We start from the raw sequence: 14,258 nt of genomic DNA, 5'->3' as shown, positions 1-14,258 counted from the left end.
TTTTCCAAACATCTGGAAACTAAATATACTTTTAAATAACCCACAGGTCATACATATACACAATGGAATATTACTCAGCCATTAAAAAGAATACATTTGAATCAGTTCTAATGAGGTGGATGAAACTGGAGCCTATTATACAGAGTGAAGTAAGTTAGAAAGAAAAACACCAATACAGTATACAAACGCATATACATGGAATTTAGAAAGAAGGTAACAATAACCCTGTATGCAAAACAGCAAAAGAGACACAGATATATTGAACAGTCTTTTGGACTCTGTGGGAGAGGGCGAGGGTGGGATGATTTGCGAGAATGGCATTGAAACATGTAAAATATCATATGTGAAATGAATCGCCAGTCCAGGTTTGATGTATGATACAGGGTGCTCAGGACTGGTGCACTGGGATGACCCAGAGGGATGGGATGGGGAGGGAGGTGGGAGGGGGGTTCAGGATGGGGAACACATGTACACTTATGGTGGATTCAAGTCAATGTATGGCAAAACCAGTACAATATTGTAAAGTAAAATAAATAAATTAGTTAAAAATAACCCACAGGTCAAAGAGGAAGTCTAGAGAGGAATTTTAAAAAGACATTTAACTGAATGAAAATAAAAATTAAATGTGACATATCAAAATTTACAGGACAGAGCAAAAGCAGTGCTCTGAGGAAAAATTATAGCATTAAATAAATACATAAGAAAATAAGAAAGAACTCAAATCAGTAGTCTAAATTCCCACTTCAAGAACCTAGGGAAAAAAAACAAAATAAACCCAAAGCAAGCAAAAGGAAAGAAATATCAGTAACAAAGGTAAGAGCAGATATAAAAGAAAGCAGGTAAATAGCAAAAATCAGTAAAACTAAGAGCTAGTTCTTTTAAAAGATTAATAAAGTCAACAAACTTCCTAAAAAGATTGACCAAGGGGAAAAAAAAAAGAAGAAACAATATACCAATATTAGGAATGAGATGAGATAACACTACCCTCCCTGCAGACATCAAAAAGATAGTAAGAGAGTACTATGAACAACTCTACACACACAAAAATTGGACAACTTAGAGAAAATGGATCACATGCTCAAAAAACAAAAACTACCACATCTAATACAGTATGAAGTAGATAACTTCAACAGACATTAACCATTATGGAAACTGAATTTGTCATTTCAAAACTAAGAAGAAATCTCACTGAAGAATTCTATCAAATGTTTAAAAAAGAATTAACACTAATTCCATCCTTTGTCACCCAGGAAATGAAAGGCATTTTCTGTTCATTGTATGAAGCTAGTATTACCCAGATACCAAAATTAGATAAAGATAGTACCCTACAACACTAACAAAACCAAACAAAAACTCAACTACAGGCCAAGATCTCTCATGAATATAGACATAAGAACGATTAATAAAACCTAAGAGAATATGAGTGAGTGGAGTGAGTGAAGTTGCTCAGTTGTGTCTGACTCTTTGCAGCCCCATGGATGGTAGCCCACCAGGTTCCTCCATCCATGGGATTTTCCAGGCAGGAATACTGGAGTGGGTTGCCATTTCCTTCTCCAGGGATAGCAATATATAAAAATAATTATGCACAGGATCAAGTGGGTTCCATTTGGGTTTATTCCAGGAATCCACTGGTTCGATATTTGAAAAATTAATCAATATAGTTCATTATATTAACAGGCTAAAAAATCATAATCATCTCAATTGATAGAGAAAACACTTGATAAAATTCAGTCATCATTTAAAAAAACAGAAGAGATCAATTTCCTCAACTTGATAAGGCACATCTGCCAACAACATACAGCTAACATTATACTTAATTGTGAAAAGACAGAATGCCCTCTAAGATCAGAAAGACGCAAGGACATTTGCTCTCACAGTCTTATTCAACATAGTGCAAGAAGTTCTCGGAGAAGGCAATGGCACCCCACTCAAGTGTTCTTGCCTGGACAATCCCAGGGACGGTGGAGCCTGGTGGGCTGCCATCTATGGGGTCGCACAGAGTCGGACACGACTGAAGCAACTTAGCAGCAGCAAGAAGTCCTAGCCAGTTCAATAAGGCAAGAAAAGTAAATGAAAGGCGTACAGTTTAGGAAGAAAGAAATTAAACCATCCCTATTTGCAGATGACACAATTATCCACATAGAAAGTCTTAAGGAATCCACAAAAAAAAACCCTAGAACTAATCAATGAGCTCTACAAGGTTATGAACACGAGTCAAATACACACACAAATTGTTTTTACTGTATTTCTACATAGCAATGAACACATGGGCATTGAAATCAAAAATACAATACCATTTAGTGTTCAAAAGTGCAATCTATGCAAACATGAACAGAAATTATATGCTTAAAACTGCACAACACTGATGAAAAAATGGAAGACTGGAAGATTCGAAATAGTAAAGATGCCAGTTCTCCCCAAATTCTAGCAGACATGAGAAGATTATTCAAAAATTTATATGAAAGCAAAAGGAACTAGAACAGTTAAAACAATGTTGAAAAAGAATAAGCTGGGATGAATTGGTCCACCCAATTTCAAGACCCAAAGCTACAGTAATCAAGACTGTGATGTTGGCTGAGACACATAGCTCAATGCAACAGAAAGGAGAACTTAGAAACAGACCTACACAAATATGCCCAACTAATTTTTGATAAAAATGCAAAAGTCACTGCATAGAAAAGGCATAGCCTTTCTAACAAAAAAGGGGGCTAGAACAATTAGACAGGCAAAAACCACAAACAAACAAAAATCTCACAAAAAAACACAACCTGCATCTCACACCTTATACAAAAGCCAACTCAAATGAGTCATTGACTTAAATGTAAAACTATAAAACTTAAAAAACAGTAGAAGAAAATCTTCAAGATTTAGGGCTAGGCAAAGAGTTCTTTAGACTTGACACCAAAAGCATAATCCATAAAATAGGAAAAACAATCAATAAATTAGACTTCATCAAACTTAGAACATATTTGCAAGCCACACATATCTAATGAAGGAGTAGTATCATCTCAGAGAAGTGTGTTGAGTAAGAAAAGCAATGCCTAACATACAGTATGATTCCAATTTTACAATATTTTTGAAATAAAATTATATGCAGGAAAAATTAGTGGTAGCTAGAGGCGAAAGAAGGAGTAGGGGCAGGAGGAAGTGGGTGTGGATATAAAAGGACAAGACAAAGAACCTTCTTGGTAATGGAAAAGCTATTTATCTTCACGTAGCAAGGTCAACAGGCTTCCCACGTGGCTCAGTGGGTAAAGAATCTGCCTCCCAATGCAGAAGACGTAAGCGACGTGGATTCGATCCTTGGGTTGGGAAGATCCCCTGGAGAAGGGCATGGCAACCCACTCCAGTATTCTTGTCTGGAGAATTCCACGGACAGAGGAGCCTGACAGGGTAGAATCCGTAGAGTCGCAAAGAGTGAAACACGACTAAAGCAACTGAGCATGCATGCATGCACATCAATGTCAATATCCCAGCCATGATGTTGTACACATCGCATAAATACCACTGCATTATACCATGCTGTGAATCTACAATAGTTTCAGCTTTTTAAAAAAATCTTAATGATTAACAAGAATGTAAAACTCCCGACGAATACAATTCCATATTGACTGAACTCTCAAATCCCCACTCTTTTCTGCCACCTCTTGCCTCTTGTGTGTCAGATGTTGACTCTTACCAAAGTCACTCCAGCTAAAGAAAACCATCTACACACCACAGCTGAGTCTTCCATACAATCAGGCACCAGGATCTGGGTATTTTACAGAGACCTTCCTGACTGTGCAAACCTCATGACTGATGGAGGCAGGTTCAGTCCAGGACAGGTGCCAGACGTGTCTGAGTTCCTGTGTAGACACCAGCAAATGGGCGTGGCTACCTCCACAGGGAAGCAGCAGGTTCTGAGACCAAGGCCACCACTTCCCCATCTCCCTCCGCCTCTGGCTGAGGCAGCACTGAGTACACAAGGGCCTCTGCACTCCGAAAGCAACAGAGCCGCTGTCCTGAGACCAGCAACCACGCAGATCACCTCCTGAGCCCTTAGCGAACAGATCCTGATTCGGGTCTGAAGTTCCCTCTCTTCTGAGGTGAAAGCTGTAGGCTCCTCCCAATGGGGAAAACACCTTTCCATCTAAAAGACCATGAGAAATGTGGTCCAAGCTAACTGCAGCCCTGAGTCTGTACAAGGAAAAGAAAGATTCACTGACCAGGCATGTGGAATATGCATGGCTAGTCATCTCTAGAAACAATCACATAAAAGAAACTCTGCTGTTTGAAAGAAACGTGTGTGCATGCCTGCGTGCTCAGGTGCTCAGCCGTGTCTGACTCTTTGTGACCCCATGGACTGTAGCCCGCCAGGCTCCTCTGTCTATGGGAATCTCCAGGCAAGAATACAGGAGTGGGTTCCCATTTCCTTCTCCAGGGGATCTTCCCAACCCAGGGATCAAACCCACATCCTCTGCATCGTTAATTGGATTCTCAACCACTGAGCCACTAGGGAAGCAACCATAAAGAACCATAACACTTGTGAAACCAGTGTTTTGTTGTTGTTTTTTCAATCCTCTCTCAATAATGCAAACCCAAGTGCTTCCCAGGTCTCTTCAGCTGACCTGCAAGCACACACAGAGAAGTGGCTGCCCCGGGTCCGGGTGACAAGGGACCAGAAACCCTGCTGCTGAGCCAACCTTCTGTTTCTCCTGGACTGATCTGCACAGATAGCCACTATCTTCATCTCAGAAGATGAGTGTTCCAACTGACACAAAGACTTCTTAAAAAAATTCCCAGCCAGAGAAAAACGGACGTTCTGTGTGGAGAGTAAGACCTGCTTCTACGGAATCGACTTTCCAGGAAAGCCTAGAAACAGTGCTGTCTGCTGACAATGGCATTTCCTCCTTCCTTAGAGACAACTCATCCCAGCAGGAAAGAAAAGCCAGGAGAGATTGGCTGTATTCACCCACAAAAATAAAAACAGGCTATTAAAGTCCTAGAGGAGAAAACAAGCTGTAATTGTCTACTGGGACAATACAAATTCAGTAATCCAGCATGCACCAGAATTTAATAAGCCATTTTGCTTCAGAATAATTGTTGCATGGGGTTTGATTTAATTAATCACAGCAGGTTTGGAAACAGCCCCCAGGAAGTCAGTGAGATAAACCCCGTGCTGGTGTATGTCAGGGTGCCGCAGACTGACATCTTCAGGCGGCGGCAGGGGCGCTGTGCGCTCTAACCCACCCACTGCCAGCCCTGAAATGCCAGGACATGCGGGCATCCCTGTCTCGTGTGAAGGCTTCAAGCGAGCACCCACTCAGGGTGAGCACCTTGGATGAGGGTCAGAGTAGGAACAGACCAGGAAAAGCAGAGAGAAACCCTGCTTCCTCCTACAAGGTGATCGGAAAGAAGGTCTACCATGTTCTCTAAGCCTGAGTATTTTCTCCTAATTTTCAGTCGAGCCACAGGAAGCTCCAACCCACAGCAGGGGAGGACAGCATAGACAGATAGAGCATCTCTACCCGTCTCCAGGGCTCCCCATCCCCAGTGGCAGAAGAATCTAGCCTGATAGAGAGCCCGGAGAAGGTCACCCTACATCGCTGCCCTCCCACCCAGCACAGAGATCTAGGAGGGACGGTGAGGCTGCAGGGAAGGATTAGTGGAGACTGGGAAGGGCCTCCCCTTGGCTGGAACCATGGCTGTGTTTAGGAATGGTCCATCCTTCCATCTCAATGAGCACCATCATCATCCATGAGCACAAGACACTCTGCCAGGCACATGGCCTTTCAAGAGCTGCATCTGGACACAGGCGGCTCAACCCTGAGCAGAATGGTTGATCCCGATGCTGGTGGGTGAGGACAACTACTGAAAATACAAACTGACTTCCCTCGTTGCCTAGTGGTTAGGGCTCTGCACTTCCACTGCAGGGGGCATGGGTTCAAGCCCTGGTCAGGGAGCTAGGATTGCACATGCCTTGAGGTTAAAAAACGAAGAAAAAAATACGAACAGAATCCCACCAGTCATCCAGATTCCACAAGCTGCAAGTTTACGAGTCAGTCTTCTTCCTCACACCTTGCCATGGCTTTTCATCAAAAAGTGAATCTTCGGAAGAAGTTGCCACTTTCCTTATTCAGAATTCCACAGCTTCACTTCTCAGGGATGCCAGGCGTCTCAACCTGACTTAGGTTCAAGGATACACTGACTCAGCACAGGACGTGTGTGGGCCCCACCCTAGAGACACACACACACACACACCCCCCCACCAGAGGTCACCGCCAAGAACTGGAGCTGGGCCATAATGGTGAAGTCCCCCATGCTTTTCTGGGAAGTGCGGGACACCATGGTCCTGGCAGAGAGGCCTGAGGACGCAGAGGGGAGATCTAACGCCAGAGCTGGACTCGACTCTATAAAACAAGCAGGCTCTTCAGTAAGACGGGGCCACTCAATCCACTCTGGGGAGTTTAGGTTTGTTTCAGAAAAGTCAAAGGGAGAGAAAGCAGGCCTGGGAGATCTTAGAACAGACCATTTTAAAGAACACTGTTGACTTTCCCCGGTGTATTCTGGGTTATTTCTTAACCTCACATTTTTAAAATTAAAACACAGTTTTAACTTTTCTCATTTAAAAAATCTAATCCTTTTGAATATAACTGAAGCTGTAGATATTCATATATTCCCTCCTCCTTTATTGTTTCAAATGAGGGGTTGGGGGATGTTATTTCAGAAGGATCCATGGAGCATTTAAGCCAGGGCAATTCCTGTGAAGGCCTGTATTTCTAAAGGCTATTCAGCCCGTGGGTAACACCAGTGATAATGTTAAGGCCACACAATGGAGGCTAGTCTTTACCATAATACTGAGCCACTTGTGTGCTGGCCACACAAAAGTCTCCCTAGTGGTAGATTTTCGCTTAGTCCTCCGGCAGCGGAACAAATAGAGTGAATCAATTATTTCTATTTTCAACACAGATTTAAATGTACTCCGGCCAACCGAAAGAGTAAACATCAGCTTCCTATATATCCTGCACAGCAAAAAACAAAACCAAAAACAGAATCTAACTTTTCCACAGAGACAGAACAAATCATAAACCTGAGATATGAATTCTCCTATTTCTTGTTTCTTTCATTGATTTGACCAAACCACCAGGACGGACTCTAGACTAAAAGAAACGAGAAACCCACAGACCTTACACTGGATGGTGGATTTCATCCTGAGAGTACTAACTATGGTCTCCAGCCCCAGGCAAACTGGATTTTAATAACTGGTGGGGATATTTTAGGATAATTGCTGCATGGGGTTTGATTTAATTAATCTCAGCAGGGTTCAAAGAAAGCCCGCGGAGTCAACATGAAAAATGTCCTTCAGATGTTCTATTATTACAAGTGGGGTGATTACGTTACCAAAAGGTATAGAGCAGGCTGCAGCTATAAACCGAAACCTAAAGAAACGCCTTCTACATGGTGATAGGTATGCTTGTTCCTCCACAGGAAAGAGGGGGTAAAGCCATCAGCTCAGACTCGATGCAAAGCAGACGCCCATCAACAGTTATTGAATTAACAATGAATGAAGGTTGAAAGAATATGTGTGATGGGGCACAGTATGCAGAACAGTCATATGTTATTTAAGTAACTGCCAGAAATACACAATTTATAATATGACATTTAGATCAGAGAAGACAGTTCATGTGTAAAGACAGAGATGGAGATGTTTGGTGTGTTCTGGTGTAAAGACCAAGCCTGGAGGTGTTTTGTGTGACTGAAAACAGGTGTCTAGGTACAAATGACAGATTAGGGCACGGTCAGAACCCCGGGGTCGGGGGGGAGCATTCTTACTGGAAAGCACTGCTCCTTCATGAGTTTAGAATCTGGTTATATTCCAAGAAGTCAAGTTCTTCTGTATAGAGGATGGAAGACGGTGTTGGTGCTGGGAAGGCAGGCCGGGGGTGGGGGCCTGTGTGCTCTGCTCACGCAAGACCTCTGCAGTCCTGCCAGGAGGATGCTCAGAGTCAGACCTGGAGATGCACTCAGAATAAGATGGAACCACCAGGAGAGCCCCAAACCAATAGGCCCTCAACACCTAGCAAGTATTCATGGAACAAGCGACAATGGCTCCGCTTTCTCCCCATCCCATCACAAAACCATCAGAGCCTCCCCTCCCCCAGCTGATAAGTACCAGGACCTCTTCTGAGCACCCTGTAAGAATAGACTCGCCCATCCTCATGGCAACCTATGACTGTGGTTCCCAACTTTACTGCCCCTGAACAATCTAACACTATTTGGGGGTGGGAGAAGGCATCAATCTTTCCAAAAGACCCCCAGGTAATTCCAACACCCAAGAAAGTTTGGACCACTCAGTGAAGAGATGAGTACCACCATCTACATTGTTCAGAAAGGCAACTGAAACAAAGAGGTCAAGGCCACCCCAAAGTCACACAGCAGGCAAGCAGCAGAGTTGGGACCTGAACCATTTATCTGACGACCTTGAAACACTAAGAAATCGTGTCAGGGAGCAGTGTTGTAGAAATAGTCTACATCACTAGCGGGGATGAAATGAAGCAGGGTGGGTGAGGGAGTTGTGCGAGTGTACACAGTACAGAAACACAAGGGCGGTGGGCGGCGGATCCCAGAGGGAGGTCTGACCAGGCAGGAATGTGGTCCCGGATCTTTGACGGAGCAATGAAGAGCTGCTGTTTTTCATACATTCTAGAGCGCTGGTTCTCAAGCTAGCATGCAAGAAACTCACCTGGAAGGTGTTAAAATACAGACACACACCCGCGAGTCTCTGAGTCTGGGGGCTTCCAGGGGGAAAGTCCTAGAATTTGCTTTTCTAACGAACCTGGGAGATAGTGACTCAGAACCACTGCTCTGGGCACACAGTGACAGTAATGAACGAAGGGCCCCTCAATTCTGGGGGCCACTCAGAATTGTCTAACGGTCCCTCATCACCAAACTGGGGTCTGTCTCCCCACCTCTTATTCTGTCCCCAGAGGCTGGAATGTCTCCCTCTGTCAGCCCCTTCCCCAACCTGAGCACTCCTGTTCAGCCCAGGCTGTGGTTAGCGCCTCCTCCAGGAAGGCTTCCTGGACCCTAGGCCTCTCATGGACTTCCCTAACCACTCCCTGCAAATTGACCCCTCACCTGCTATGGGTCCCCAGACTTTCACACAGCAGCCTCTCCCCCCTGAAAGTGTTTGAGCCTCCCTGAGGGTAGGGATGTTCCTAGCATCCAGCACAGAAACTCTTGAAGCCACAGAGTCCCAACACCCCAAGTGGACAGGTTTCTACACCTACAGGTCAGTGGTTTTAGGACTCCGACCTACTCTCTCTCTTTACACCTTGTATGTGGTGGTGAGTGACGAGGGCCTGACCCTGTTTAATGTAACTGAGGTGTAACTTTGATACTCCATGACAAGACTGCTTACTGCTCCTGTTATATGAACAGCAATTTCCCTGAAAGCCTGTGATCCCGGTTCTGCTACCAGGAGCAAACCTCCTCCCTGGCCTCCCAACCCCTCTGCTCTGAGAGTAAAATCAGGGTTCCGTCCCCTGCACCTGCCTGGGATGCCAAGCAAAGACCCTGGCTTCCTGTGGGCTGCCTCCCGCCATGGCCACCTTCCAGGCTAGTCATTTCAGACCTGTGTGCTATTTTCTCCAAGGACTGCCTGCCAATCTCTGTAATGGAGCTAATCAGGGAGGGAAAAGGCTGGTCCCTCTCTCTCCCAGCTTAGCCATCTGCGGCAAGCCCCAGATGGACAGAGGTCCTCTTAGAGCTCCTCAACTCCATGGCTAAACCACAAGACAGAATGGGGGCCCACTCAGATCTGGCCAGAGAAAATGTCCCAAGTCAGGCACCCGGTCCCTGAAATAACAGCGCTGAGCATGCAGCGCTTTCATGGTGACATGGAAACAGGCGGAGGTTATTTCTGGCCAAGTAATCAGGTCCTCGAAGGTCCTAGAGAAGGGAGGGAACAGTTCTCTGTCTAGGACACCTGAAGATCACGAGCACAGGCTGAAGCACGGGGCATCACCCGTGACCACAAGCATTGACATGCCGACCACAGCACATGGCCACAGCCACGTTTGGACTACACCTGTCCATCTGGGGCTTGCCGCAGCTCCTGGCTTCCCCCAGTCAGCAAGCGTACCCCTCGTCCAGGAGGGAGATGAACGAGGGTGACCGGAAACCCCCTAAGGCCCCACGCACCCCTTCGTATCCTCACCTCGGCTCAGCACCAAGAAACTTCTAGCTCGTAAAAAGCCACGAGGACACTGCTGTGGAGGGAGCTACAAGCTTCAGAGGAGACAGGCTGGAAATGCATGCGTGTGGGTCTCCTGAGCCAGGCAGCCCCATGTTCAAACGTCAGCCTTGACTCGTCCTATGGGGCTACAGCCATGAACCTTGACGCCTTCACCTATGCAAGGGAGCTGTGAACCTAACCTGCTCTTCAGTTACACAGTCCTCATCCAAACCACAGGACACAGACACGTCTCATCAGTTCTCCCAGGGACACACAGACCCACCCATCTCATTCGGGAACATCAGAGAGAAGTTAATTACATGCAACGTACACCTGAGGGCATCGGGGCTGGATTCTGTCAAGAACGGCAGGTATGGAATGGTTGAGCAACTGTCGGGAGGCAGCACCCTCTAGGTTCCCCGAGGCCTCCTGGAGAAAGAGGTGAACCAGACAGCAGGGAGCGAAGCTGGGAACTGGGAGGCACGGACGGGAGTCCCAGGTCAGTAGGAGAGACCGGTAGGCAGGGCAAGGGCAACAGAGACAGGCTTCCCGTCACCTCTGTTTCATCTGAGATGCAGAGATGAAGGGAACCACGTGAGTACTAATGCCTCTCTCTCTACAAGTGGAAAACGCAATCCAACATTCCAGTTACTGATTCTGAAACCGCCATGGATTGTACAATATGCGTCTAGAAAGCAGAGGTTCCTGCCTGGTGTTCCTGCCTGATGTTCTGGAAAACAAAAAGTACTTCTTTCTAAAACACTTGAATTTATACTTCTGTGTTTTTATGATCCCATGTATGCCATTACGTATCTCAGAAGCAAATATTCTTAAAATATTTAGCTTTCAGACCAAAAAAAAAAGAGCCCACGGACAATTCCATCCTCAATGAATCCTCCTGATGCCTCTGAGCTCAGGAAAGAGGGGGTGGGGGGGGGCAGCGCTCGCTGCTCCACACAGCAGTCTCTGAGAGGCCACCCCGCCAGGCTGTAGAGCCAGGCATGGAGAGTCCTGGCCCAGCAGCCAGCAGGTTGAGCATCTAGGGCCAGCCCTACCGTCCGGCTGCCTCCCTTGGACATGTCATTTTATTTCTCTGGGCCACAGTTTCCTCATCTGTGGAATATAAAGTCCCTTCTAGCCATCGAAGCAGAAAACTTTCCCAAGACTCTGCTTCAGCATCTGCAAAAGAACAAATACTTTCCTACAACTCACAGGAAGGCGAAGGAGATATCCGAACAAGGCTTTAAATTGTACAATGAAATGGAAACAAACTGACTCACAGCATCACAGGGCGCTCAAGGACCCTGCAGCTCTGGCCAGCTAAAGTGAAACTGACCTCTCACTGTAGGGGTGGAGCAGCTGGCAATGGTCTTGGCATGAAGCTTTCTCGAGCTCTCCTGTAGCCAAGGGGGCCAGCACTCCCTTCAGGAAAGCCAGCTGGAAGTCAGTCCAGGCAGCGTCCCCGTCTTTCTGGAGGACGGGAGACAACAGCTTTTCCCCACACGCAGCTCTACAGGTACAGCTATTATGCCCTCAACTGCTATAAAATGCAGACTAAATAAAACACACAAATAATAACCTCATTCCCAAAGCCAAATCCCAACCCATGTCTGAGTTCAAAAGTTGGTGTGGTGAGAAGAGGGGCTCTGGGCCTGGTATTTCACTTCTCCAAGCCTCCCTTTATCCATCTGTAAAATGGGGCTAGGAATGCATCGATGTTACAGGGATGCGAGGAGGATTCATGAGTTATTACTGCATGTACATTCCTCAGAAGGGTGCCTGGCTCCTTGTAAGTGCTCGATAACTGCTACCTAACATTCATATCAACATGAGTATCAACACAGCCAGAGAACTTGTCTACAGATGGTACTACTTCAGCAAGAATACACACACAACCAGGAGAGGCAAGGAGATTCTTGCCTCTGGGGCAGTCCTGGGGAAGCTGCCGCCTCCTCCTGACACTTTCCGACATTCTAAAATAAAGACGTCTGCCAGGTGATGGGGGACCAACTGGAAGAGAAGAAATGGACAGAGGGACGGCAGTGCAGGAGAAAACTCAGCAACCAGAAGAACCGAAACAAGCTGTGCACTGGAGGCGGGGAAACCACAGGGAGAAACAGGTAAAAGGCAGGTAAAAGACACAGGAGCTTAAGCAGAAAGACAGACCGGCAGCCTGGTGGCAGGAGAATGGCTGATCTGGGGACCAAGGCAGGTGGGTGAAGATGAGAATGCTGGGTAAGAAACAGTCACATAAAATTCTAAAGGGTGGGGGAGGGGCAGAGGGCAAGGTTCAGAACAGGGAGGCACAGACAACAGGTCCCGGGGACACTGCATTGAGGAAGCCTGGTAGAAGGGGGACACAGAAAGGTAGCGTTCGTTAGGAGGTTGGGGGGGCGGGGTGTGGAAAAAAAAGGTAACGTTTCTGTGCCTGCTAGAGAAGGCGCGCACAGAACTTGGGGACTTGGCAGGGATAACAGGGTAGAAAACACAGGCACGGAAAAAGAGGTGAGACGCGGGAGCACCGCGGGACACACGAATTTAGACGGCCTTGGTAACAAGTGCTAAATAAACTCAAGTTATTCTACTCATCGACAAGACTGTCCAGTGCTGGGAAGCAACTGACCGAAAGAGTTTTGAGAGTTTTGTTTGTCTGCTTGGTTGGTTTGGCTCTTTTCCCGCACCTGGAGGGATTGGGGGAGGGCATTGATCGGGCTCTGAGACAGTACAGCCAGATGGTGGCCGTCCGCTCAGGTCACCCGAGTTCCCCAAACGTGGGCGCAGCACTGGTCTGTAACCCCGGGGGCTGGGGTGCCGACAACCCCCACCACGCCGACCACAAGTGGAAGGAAAACGGCCCTGGAGCCCACCCTCCAGCTCGGGATCCCGCCGTCTCTCTCGGGAGATGAGGCCCGGGGCACCAGGGAGCGAAGTTCTCCAGCGCATCCCCTGGGCGGCGCGGCCGCCCCGCGCCTTTGTCCCTCCCGCAGCCCGCGGCGGGTCAAGTCCTGAGGGTCCCCGGGCGCGCGGGGCTGGAGTCCCACGGTCCGGGGCCGCCCGGCCGCGCAGCAAACGCACTGAGCGAACCTCACGCCCAGGCTGCAGGGCCGGCGTTGGGGTACCTCCGCTCCTGGACTCGGGCTCTCTGTGGACACCCAGGCACCGACGCTGCAGACCGCCGGCCCAGCGCCCCGTGCCCCAGCGCAGCCTCACCTACAGCGGCCCCGCTCGCAGGAGCCTCCGAAGTCGGCCGATCCTAGAGGTCCTGGCGACTTAGGATCGGTCCTGCCTGGCCCCGCGAAGCTCTGAGCACGCCGGAGCCGCGGAGAAGCCTCAGCTCTGGCGAATCGACTTTGAGCTGGCGGGCTCGGATGCGGCGCGACGAGCGCGGGGCGGAGCACACCAGCCTCCGCCTCCCTGCCCAGGCCACGCCCCCGCCCGGGCCACGCCCCCGGCAGGACTCTTCTTCCGCCCCAGGCCAGGCCACGCCCGTTCTCTGGCCACGCCCCCGAACGGCCACGCCCCCCGCAGGGCTCTCCTTCCGCCCCTGGGCCACGCCACGCCCTTCACTGGCCACGCCCATGCCCACGCCCCGCCCCTAGTCCGGCTCTCCTTCCACCTCCCCCAGGCCACGCCACGCCTGTCCCCTGGCCACTGCCTAGGCTCGGCTCTGCCACTTGCTTCAGGCCACGCCTCCAGTTTGGCCCCTAGACAACCCCCCCAGCCCCACCCCTATCCCAGGCTACCTTGGCAGCAGCCCCGCTACCCCCACCATTCTCCCAACCATTCCCAACCCCACCCCCATCTACCACGAGGATATCCCCCCACCGCGTTGGCGGCCCTGCTACACTGCCCCCAGACCCTAGCTCCTCTTCTCCTCAGCTACGTGCCTCAGCCCGGCTCCCTTCCATCCGCAGCCAACGACTCCCCCCATACCAGCACCCCCAGCCCGGCCCCCCTAAGCTCGGCCCCACCCCTACCCCAAGAACTCCCCAGCCTCGCCTGGGGCCGGGGGAGCGAGGAACATTTGCTCCTCCCCACCAGG

General features: G+C 48.7%; 1 protein-coding gene across 4 annotated transcripts in view; it reads right to left on the bottom strand.

Moving 5' to 3' along the window:
- SPATA13 (spermatogenesis associated 13) overlaps positions 1–14,258 on the bottom strand; it is a 233,320-nt gene that overhangs the window by 92,734 nt on the left and 126,328 nt on the right. The window contains exon 1 of one of the 4 annotated variants that reach the window (XM_086329714.1): positions 13,427–13,599. The exons of 2 other annotated variants lie outside the window; for them this stretch is intronic. The gene's annotated coding sequence lies outside the window, so the exon portion shown is untranslated. Of the gene's footprint in view, positions 1–13,426; positions 13,600–14,258 lie in introns of those variants that run through there. One more of the 4 variants, XM_086329713.1, reaches the window with a different exon arrangement.

This window comes from Bos grunniens, chromosome 12, assembly GCF_055505025.1.
Source record: "Bos grunniens cultivar Pamir isolate PY7600 chromosome 12, Bosgru_T2T1.0, whole genome shotgun sequence".
NCBI lineage: Eukaryota > Metazoa > Chordata > Mammalia > Artiodactyla > Bovidae > Bos > Bos grunniens.
The sequence above is the reverse complement of the archived record's forward strand: the minus strand, read 5'-3'. Positions and strand labels throughout refer to the sequence as shown.